This window comes from Scylla paramamosain, unplaced genomic scaffold, assembly GCF_035594125.1.
Source record: "Scylla paramamosain isolate STU-SP2022 unplaced genomic scaffold, ASM3559412v1 Contig15, whole genome shotgun sequence".
Taxonomy (NCBI): domain Eukaryota; kingdom Metazoa; phylum Arthropoda; class Malacostraca; order Decapoda; family Portunidae; genus Scylla; species Scylla paramamosain.
In genome coordinates, this window is record NW_026973680.1 from 1,127,501 (window position 1) to 1,138,128 (window position 10,628).

General features: G+C 41.0%; 1 long non-coding RNA gene across 1 annotated transcript in view; it reads left to right on the plus strand.

The window, feature by feature from the left end:
* Window positions 1-9,555, plus strand: part of LOC135097238 (uncharacterized) — an 18,606-nt gene extending 9,051 nt beyond the window's left edge. Inside the window, exon 2 of the long non-coding RNA XR_010265493.1 lies at window positions 9,032-9,555. This is a non-coding gene — a long non-coding RNA (uncharacterized LOC135097238). The remainder of the gene's footprint in view (window positions 1-9,031) is intronic.
* Window positions 9,556-10,628: the final 1,073 nt, after the last annotated feature.

Sequence of the window (10,628 nt, forward strand, 5' to 3'; positions counted from 1 at the left end):
GTATGAGATGAGCTGAGCACCAATAACTTTCTCAAGAACCTTAGAGATAATTGGCAGAAGAGATACTGGATGATAATTTTTTTGGTTCCATAACATCTCCTGTCTTGAAAATAGGAACTACAATGGCGTGTTTCCAGGATTCAGGGAACATTCCTGTTACAATTGACGAGTTGACTACACACGTAAGGTACGGGATTATGACTGGCAAGGATTCTTTTAGAAATCGTAGTGAGATATTGTCGGAACCACAAGAAGAAGTGTTTTTTAGGTGTTTGATTATTAGTATAACAGTGTCGCTATCTGTTGCTTGAGTCTCATATGCAGAGGAGGAGGACGAAGCAGTGATTATTGCAATAGAAAATGTATGAGGAGATTTAAACAGTGTAGAGTGTACCAATAAAGGCAGAGGAAGTATGAGAGGCTGTGAGGGACATGAGGGAAAGGAGAGGTGCAGGTTTGGATACACTGCTGCCAAGTGTTTGAAGAGTGGTGGGCAGAGGTACATATTGTGGTTGGTAAGGTTATTAAATGTGTGCTTTATTGCTCTCCAAGGTGCCACAACTCTGGATAAATGCATGTGTAGTTATCCTGTATGTAAAAAAAAGGTGATAGACTCCAGGTAAAGGGGTATCAGTTTGCTGAGTATGGCAGGGAAGGTGTACGGGAGGCTTCTCATAAGGAGAATCGGACAGAGAACAGAGAATGCCATCCCGGAGGAGCAGTGAAGCTGTAGAAAGGGAAGAGGATGTGTAGATCAGGTTTTTGCAGTTAGGCAGCAGTGTGGAATGTCTTTTGGAAAGGGAAGGAAGTGCAGCTTTTTGGCGGTGAAGGACTTGGGGAAAGTGTGTGATAGGACTGGTAAGAAAAGTATGGGACGTTTTCAAAGTTTGTGGAGTTGGAGGCAGCTTGTTGGAAGGAGGGAAGCGTTTCTGTGTATATGGCAGGGCATGTGTGAGAGTGGGTGGTGGAGTGAGTGGAGGGAGGCATGCAAGATTAAATGGAGAGGAGGTGGAAGAGGTGGATTGCTTCAGGTACTTGGGATCAAGTCACAGTGGACACAAGAGTTGAGACAGAGGTGAAGTGCGGAGTGAAAGAAGCAGGAAAAGTTCTTGATGGACTAAGAAAGATCCTCAAGCAAAGGACACTGGGTGTGGGTGTACAGAGAGAGAGAGAGAGAGAGAGAGAGTTATATGTGGGAATAGTGGTATCCGCTGTGCTGTGTGGTGCTGAAACATGGAACACGGGAGTAGCGGAGAAGAAACTGTTAAGTGTGCTGGAAACCAAGTGTTGGAGGAGTGTGTGTGTGTGTGTGTGTGTGTGTGTGTGTGTGTGTGTGTGTGTGTGTGTGTGTGTGTGTGTGTGTGTGTGTGTGTGTGTGTGTGTGTGTGTGTGTGTGTGTGTGTGTGTGGAGTAACGTGGTGGGATCGATAGAATAAGAAATGACGAGGTGAAAAGAACTGCTGTTTTGAGAGAGTTGCCTGGATAGTACATGTTTGTGTTGTGATGCTTTAATTGGCCTGTGGAGAGAATGCAAGACAGAATGGTAGGCCTATATAGATACCAGGGAATACATTATTATTATTATTATTATTATTATTATTATTATTATTATTATTATTATTATTATTGTTTGTTGTTTGTTGTTATTGTTGTTGTTGTTGTTGTTGTTGTTGTTGTTAGTAGTTTCTTCAATTTTATTAATTCTAATTAATTAGTTAATCAATTAGAAGAGGGGGACAGCTGAATGTCACTGAAGAAGAGCGGATAGTTGTCTGGAAGTTTTATTTACCAGAAAGAAACGGACGTGATGCTGTATTTACTCTGCTGTGTAACTGTGGACACAGGTACGAGACGTGACGGTGACGGCAATTGTGGCAGCCTGATGGCGCTGCTCGGTGTGACAGGTGTAATGAACCCTCAGTGCTGCACACGGTACAGTTTATTCTGAGTCCGGTCACGTCTATAATTATATAAAACACTCAACACCATAAGTATGTTGTTTTGTTGTAGCGTCACTTTTGTAGCATCAGTTTGAGGTGCTCATTACAAATGTCATCACGCTCTGTCTACTGCACACTTAATGTATTGTACACTTACGTATATTAGTGATGTGGCGGTATAACCTTGATATCCAGGATCAGGCTGGTGAGTCTGTTGTGGTACCAAGAGCTCTTGTCCGCTGCAGTGTGGCTGGTGAGTTGTGTTGGTTATGTAACGCTGAGGGGATGGTGTCCTGAGGGGACAGTGTCGGGGTGAGAGGCAGCCATTTTGTGGTTGGGACCGCGGTGGTGTTGTGGTGTTATTGGTGTCCTTGGGGAAGGTGTTGTGGTGTTACAGGTGATCTATGGTGATGGTGGTGATGTCTTGTGATGTTTGAGGAGGTAAAATACGGGAATTGTTATTTGGGGACGCGGTGACAGCGTCTGGGGAAATTCCCGCAGCTGGGGAAAATATTTCAGCGGCCTTTGAAGGAGTAGAAGGGTTTTATTGGTTTGTGAAGTGACGGGAATGTCAGGTATTGATGTGCATAGCCTCTGAGCAATAAGGGAGGCGATATAAGAGCCTCAGTAAAAGGGGGAATCTATGGTGAGTGAGTGAGTGGGATTTATCCTGTGTTGGTCTAGGCTAGAAATTTGTTCCCTAATTTCCTTTAATGTGTACTACCTCAATTTGTTTGTGAGTTAACATTATTATTAGTATATCCTGTTATTATATAGAATAGCTGTGTTTTCCTCCCCAACATTGATGAGGCAGTGAGGTGATTTCTGGCGTGCTGTGCCGAGGTGAGGGTTTGTGAGAGGGTTTGATAGCTGGCGATTTCTGATAGGTCGGCTAGGTACTCGAGGCCTTTAAAAATCCACACCTTTAGAACTTTCTGGGATCAGTGTGCCGTCCACTTCCTTGGAAAGATGACCGGGATCGTGACACGTATTGGGGCTTTGTGAATGAGCGTGGGCGACGGGTGCAGAACACAGGTCTGTGTGTGTTGGTGGCGACCACCCTTCTGCCGTTAGGAGTGTGGCGAACACCACAACACCTGACCACCACAAGGGTTTCATTATGGCACTAACCATAGGTCACCAGCTTTTAGTGTAAACACCCTCACGACTCACTCTCCCACCTGCTCCTCCTCTTCCCTCTCATCTTCACTCCTTCACTTCTTCCTTCTCATCTTCACTCCTTCACTTTCTCCCCTTCCTTCCCCGCCTCCTCTATCCTCTCATCTTCACTCCTTCATCTTCTCATCTTCACTCTCACTTCCTCCCCCGCAAGCGGTAACAGCAGTGCTACTAAGGGACTACAAGTCAGGAGCCGTGATGGTCTGAACTCTGCATTTCCTGACAGACGTATGAATTGCTCTTTGTGACTGAAGTGAGAAAGCATCTGCAGGAGGTAACTCAGCCCTTCAAAGGATACTTTCACCATGGAGAGGTTACTGTGGCACTGAAACGGACACGGAATCAGTTTCTCTTCAACAGTGATTCCGCTGATGGCAGTGATATCTTGAAAGATTATTTTGCTGAGCTGCAGGCGAGTGACACAATGTGAATGGAATTTGAGTCATTGCAGCCAGGAACCGTTTGTAGCAGTACATATTGTCATGATCACTCACTATTGTTGCTGTGTTTGTAATTATGTTGTTATTTTATAAGATAATATTATGTGTGTGTGTGTGTGTGTGTGTGTGTGTGTGTGTGTGTGTGTGTGTGTGTGTGTGTGTGTGTGTGTGTTTGTGTTGTGTTGTGTTGTGTTGTGTTTGTGTTTGTGTTGTGTTGTGTTGTGTGTGATGAAAGATGATCCTCTCTCCCCAAAGAGGTCCTCTTCCGTGTGTGTGTTGTGTTGTGTTGTGTTGTGTTGTGTGTTGTGTTGTGTTGTGTTGTGTGTTGTGTTGTGTTGTGTTGTGTGTGATGAAAGATGATCCTCTCTCCCCAAAGAGGTCCTCTTCCGTGTGTGTGTTGTGTTGTGTTGTGTTTGTGTTGTGTTGTGTTGTGTTGTGTGTGATGAAAGATGATCCTCTCTCCCCAAAGAGGTCCTCTTCCGTGTGTGTGTGTTGTGTTGTGTTGTGTTGTGTTGTGTTGTGTTGTGTGTTGTGTTGTGTTGTGTGTGGTGAAAGAAGCTCCTTTCTCCCCAAAAAGGTTCTCTTCCGTGTGTTGTGTAGTTTTGTGTTGTGTTAGTGTAAGTAAAGCGATGATACAACGATGATTACATGATGCAATGCGTCCCACGATGATAATACACGATGATAATACACGATGCGTTCCACGATGATAATACACGATGATAATACACGATGATAATACACAATGATGATACACGATGCGTTCCACGATGATAATACACGATGATAATACACGATGATAATACACGATGATAATACACAATGATGATACACGATGCGTTCCACGATGATAATACACGATGATAATACACAATGATGATACACGATGCGTTCCACGATGATAATACACGATGATAATACACGATGATGATACACGATGCGTTCCACGATGATAATACACGATGATAATACACGATGATAATACACGATGATAATACACGATGCGTTCCACGATGATAATACACGATGATAATACACGATGATAATACACGATGATAATACACGATGCGTTCCACGATGATAATACACGATGATAATACACGATGATAATACACGATGATAATACACGATGCGTTCCACGATGATAATACACGATGATAATACACGATGCGTTCCACGATGATAATACACGATGATAATACACGATGATGATACGCTATGCGTTCCACGATGATAAAACACGATGCGTTCCACGATGATAATACACGATGATAATACACGATGATGATACGCTATGCGTTCCACGATGATAATACACGATGATAATACACGATGATAATACACAATGATGATACACGATGCGTTCCACAATGATGATACACGATGCGTTCCACAATGATGATACACGATGCGTTCCACAATGATGATACACGATACATAGAGGCGAACCCTTCTCTCCTTCAGGGTCCATTTAAATCCAATGGGCAATGGCGTGGACGCTTGCAGCCCCTCACAGTGAACGCGAGGTCATGGTGACCAAGAGCCACCCACCATTCGCCGGACACTGCCATGGAGGAAGCACAGTCCTCCCCTAAAGGGCTCCTGGGCTGGCAGTATTTGCCGTAGGGTGTGTGGTGGCGTCTCCTTGGGCTGTCAGGGGCTGCAAGTGACACTAACAATTTCGTAGGTGGAGCAGAAGAGGAGGCTAGCGTGGACCTTGGGCCCAGATCCAGCCAGCTCCAGTCGGCCGCCTGCTCCTCCACCGCGTCCACCAAGTCTTTCCCCGGCCTGAATAAATTTGGTCCCAAGTTTCCGAAAGTGATTTAATTTTGCAGCGAAAAGAAAATTGCCGACTTGCGATGAAAAATGAGTTGGGTTGACGCGAGTCGAGGAATCAGTTTGCCAGCGAGGCGAGGTGGGAACCTTTTGCTGTGAGCGCCTCGGGTGTTGCCTCTGTGTTTGTTGCCCTCAAATGTGCGTGTGTCTGTGAGGCAATCATTCATTAAGGCAGTGAGCTCTGCCTGCCTGTTCTGCCCTCTTCAAGCTAGTTAGCATTAGATAAAACATGAACGATGTTGTGTGTGACTGTCAAATGTGATCCAGCAGGTCTCACACTTTGAGATCAATCTCTTGGTCTTCAAAGGAGGAACCGCCTGGAAACACCGCCTGTATCTTTCTCTGCACCAGTCTTCCTAGCATTTAACTTTTCATTAGTGTTCATTGTTTTGATGTAGCAATTCGAATTCCTTTTATTTTCAAATTCCACTACGTAACGTGTAGTGCTTCAGCTTAACAAACACAGGGATAGATATACTATAGTTTATCTTACACAAGGGATCGTTTTCTGTCTCATCACAAAAAAAAAACTGAGCAATTTCTGGATATACTGACATATTATGAACTCAGTGTAACAATCATTACGCCATGTGGCTGATGATAAGTACTTACTACTACTACTACTACTACTACTACTACTACTACTACTACTGGTACAAGTAGTGCTAGCAGTGTTATGGACACTGAGGACTTAGACGTATTGTAAAGTCTCGAATGCCATTAAATGGCAATAAAAAAAAAGAGGTTACATAAATTTGCGACTTGGTACAAGTTCGATAATTTTCATTACGAGGTATATTGTTGTTATTAATATTATTAGTAGTAGCAGCAGTATTAACAATCCCTTTGGCTAAAAGCAGTCACAGTGGAATAAAGTGAGTATTTCCCTTTGCTTATACAATCAGCGGTTCACACATCGCCCACATAATATATACGCCTTCCTGCAGCCTCCCTCGTGTTCCCACGTGTCCATGTCTGTCCGTCTCTGTGCTGCTTCACATTCCTTCCTTCACTGTCATCTATGGTGGTCTTATCACTATGCAACTCTTTATAGAGAGGTTAATTATTGATGGAAGGCGACTGACGAGAGAAGGTGTCAGCAATGCAACAATGGAAGCACCACGCACATCGAGAAATTGCTTAACATTCAAATCTCTGAAGCTCAAAACTCTGCGAGAGCCCAATGGTTGTGCTCTACACCGCTGGATGGGAAATTGTTTTCATTCTTTTGTGTACATCATTGCCCTAATGACTGATATCACAACATGTAAAAGTCATTGTAAAATTAGCTAAACATCGGTAAACATTTAACTGGACAAATAAAAGTCTATAGTAAGAGAGCATAGAGTAACACAAAGGTAAAGCACGAAATTAAAGTGCAAATACAGATAAATAAAATTTTAGTAAAATTTAATAATACGTTGTCATAAGCCATAGTAAAACCAAGATTATAGTGAAAAAATAAATAAATAAATAAATTACATAAAAAGTACTATCATATTTAATGACAGTGTCTTGAGGCAGCTATGACAGCAAGTGTCTGCCACCGAGAAATATGCACTGTGTTATATTAGTGTTGGTCATTAATCCATTCTTGAGAAAATATTCTTTTGCCTTAACAAGAATGGTTTGGTCTTCTTTAATGATATTCTCTAGGTGTGCTGTAGCACACCTAGAGAAGAAACTGAGTGTCATTCGCGTACTGAACTAAAATACAGTCACTGGTGCACTTAGCCATGTCATTAACATGTATAGTGGACAGTACTGGTCCAAGGGTGGAGCCTTGAGGGACACCGAAATGGACATTTACTTTAGCAGGTGTTGCCCTTTGCAGTTTGACTGACAGAGTCATATTGTATAAATAGTTGTTGAAGGAGTCTATGTTGAGGTGAGAACACTTTGCCAGGAGGTTATCATGGCTGACACTGTCCAATGCCTTAGACAAATCACACTGCGTCAACAATGACACTCTCTTGTGGTCAATATTATTGTAAATATTATCTGTTATAATAGTTAGCGCAGACTCAGTTGAGAGATGAGGTCTAAAACCATGCTGGCTGTTAGAAATGTATTTGTTATCCTCTGAAAATTCTAAAAGTTGTTGACATACAATTTTTTTCAAATAATTTGGAGAGCACCAGTAACAAAAAAAAAAAAAAAAAAAAAAGAACATAAGAAATAAGGGAAGCTGCAAGAAGCGACCAGGCTTACACGTGACAGTCCCTGTATGAAATATACCTATCTATTTCCATCTGTTATCCCAATCCATAAACTTGTCCAATCTTCTCTTAAAGCTCTCTAGTGTCCTAGCACTAACTACATGATTACTGAGTCCGTTCCATTCATCTACCACTCTATTTGAGAACCAATTTCCTCCTATCTTTTTCCTAAACCTAAATTTTTCAAGCTTGAACCCGTTATTTCTTGTTCTGTCCTGGTTGCTGATCCTGATAATTTTGCTTACATCTCCCTTGTTATAACCCTTATACCACTTAAAGACTTCTATCAGGTCTCTTAACCTGCGTCTCTCTAAAGAATGTAAATTTAACAACTTCAATCTCGCCTCGTAAGGAATACTCCTCATCCCCTGAATCCTTTTAGTCTTTCTCCTCTGTACTGATTCTAATAGACCTATATCTTTCCTGTAATGTGGGGACCAGAACTGCACAGCGTAGTCTAGATGAGGTCTGACCAGCGCCAAGTATAACTTTAATATTACTTCCGGCCTTCTACTTTTAAGACTCCTAAAAATTAATCTTAGTACCCTATTTGCCTTGTTTCTGGCTTCTATGCATTGTTTTCTTAGACGGAGTTCAGAGCTAACTATAACTCCTAAATCTTTCTCGTACCCTGTACCTACCAGAGTTTGGTTGTTTAATGTGTACCTATTGTGTGGGTTTCCTCTACCTACGCTAAGTACTTTGCATTTATTGATATTAAATTGCATTTGCCATCTGTCCGTCCATTCATTCATTTTATCTAAATCTGCCTGCAAGGCGATGGCATCCGATTCTGAACTAATTAATCTACCTATCTTTGTGTCATCCGCAAAAAGGAACAGGACGATAATTGTTTGAATCATTAAAATCACCTTTCTTTAGCAGAGGAACGACACATGCGTTTTTCCAAGCCTGAGGAAATACTCCGGTAACATTTGAGCCATTTATGACGCATGGCAGGTAAGATGCAATAGAATATAAGGCATCCTTGATAAATTTGAGCAAAATTCCATCTGAGCCCACAGAACGTGTTTGGTTAAGACTTTTTACTGTTAATATGAGTGTGTTGGTGTCTACTGGCTTGGGTCTGAATTTTTCAGTCACACTACTGCACTTTACAAAGAGAAGGGTCCAGGGGGGAGCACTGATTGCTCTGTACTGTCTGCTGCGTTGTCATATGCTGTCTTTCTTACATTGGCAAAGAAATTATTAAATCATTCTGCTTTTTGAAAGACATTATGAAGTTCATATTTTTCTCGAGCTGCTTTTCTTGCCGGGAACTAATTATTTTATGACATTCCATATGGCCGATGAATTTTGTTTGCTCTTATTAGACTTTTTAAGATTTTTTTTTTTTTTTTGCAGCACCAGTAAGAGACTTTATTTCTTTCTTTTCATTCGTGTATTGTTTTTGCAGACAAATATTGTGTCTGGCTCTCCTCGGCTTGTTGCGGGTGTCGTCACGCTGCCTCACTGCTACACGCAAACCCTCAGTGAGCCAAGGCGCTGCAGGTCTGCTTGCTGCCTTAGTTACTAAAGGAGCACACGCATCCAGACAACTCATAAAATTAGTATTAAAATATCAAGTTGTAGATCAGCGTGGCCTGTGGTCAGTATTTGATCAAAGTGATGGGGTTCTGGCAGGAGTAGCTCACAAAGCGTCCTTGTTATATTTACCAAGGTGACCAAAAGATTTTAGTTCATGCTCTCTCCGTCTTCTTGATATTTATTGTAATGCCAATTAGGTCATGATCAGGTGCTGGCCCGGGAACAACAGAGGTGGCCAAAACACTTTCTGGTTTATTAGTGATGATCACATCCAGCACTGTGGCTGTGCTTGACGTCATCCTAGTGGGCTCATTTATCATTGGTGTGAGTCTGATATTTCTGATAATACCATCAATTTTGTTTTTCTTAGAAAATAAACCATCATTAAAATCACATCAACATATAAAGCCATTTGTTACATACAGACATTTGTTTCAACACATCTTGGACATATTCAGAAGAGGAAGGTGTGGCCTTGGGGTGTCTTGAAACACAACCTATAATAAAAGCTGGCAACTTACTGCACTGTACACTCGTCCATAAGTCCTGGACACGGGATTGCTTAGGAGTAGGTAGTTTTATCACACTTACCTTCAGTTGCTTGCTTACATATATGCAGACTCCTCCACGTCCACCATCTCACCTGTGTGTTGTAAAGTTAAATGTTCATCAGGAATTTCATTACGAAGCCACGTCTCGGTAACACAACAAATCGATATTTCTTTCGTGTACAAGATGCTTAATGTCATCAAGGTTTGATTGCAAAGACTGGCTGTTTGTATGTTAAATAGTTATGGAATCGTTTTTAATATCAAACACATCGGCAGCATCTTCCCCGCCACATCCCTAACCGCTGTAGTAACTACATTGGCGAGATTTGTGTCCAAGTGTATGGCATCCTTCACACCTCAGCCTGTGCTCGTGTCTACACGTCAACTGTTTGTGGTTGAATTCACCGATATTGTGGCATCCTGGTTTCTTCTGATTATGCTGCTGCATATTTGTGGATGTAAAGATTCTTCGGCAGTGTGTGCTGTGCGTATTGTGTAGTGAAAATGTTGCTTAGGAGTGTGTTTCCCTGAGTGTATTTGGTGTGTGTGCTCCTGTCACGAGCCATGTGACAGTAAATCTACAGGATGGCAGGCTCGGACACACAAAATGCTTCAACTTAAAACACTAGGAACCCCAACAACGATATATAATATATATATATATATATATATATATATATATATATATATATATATATATATATATATATATATATATATATATATATATATATATATATATATATATATATATATATATATATATATATATATATATATATATATATATATATATATATATATATATATATATATATATATATATATATATATATATATATATATATATATATATATATATATATATATATATATATATATATATATATATATATATATATATATATATATATA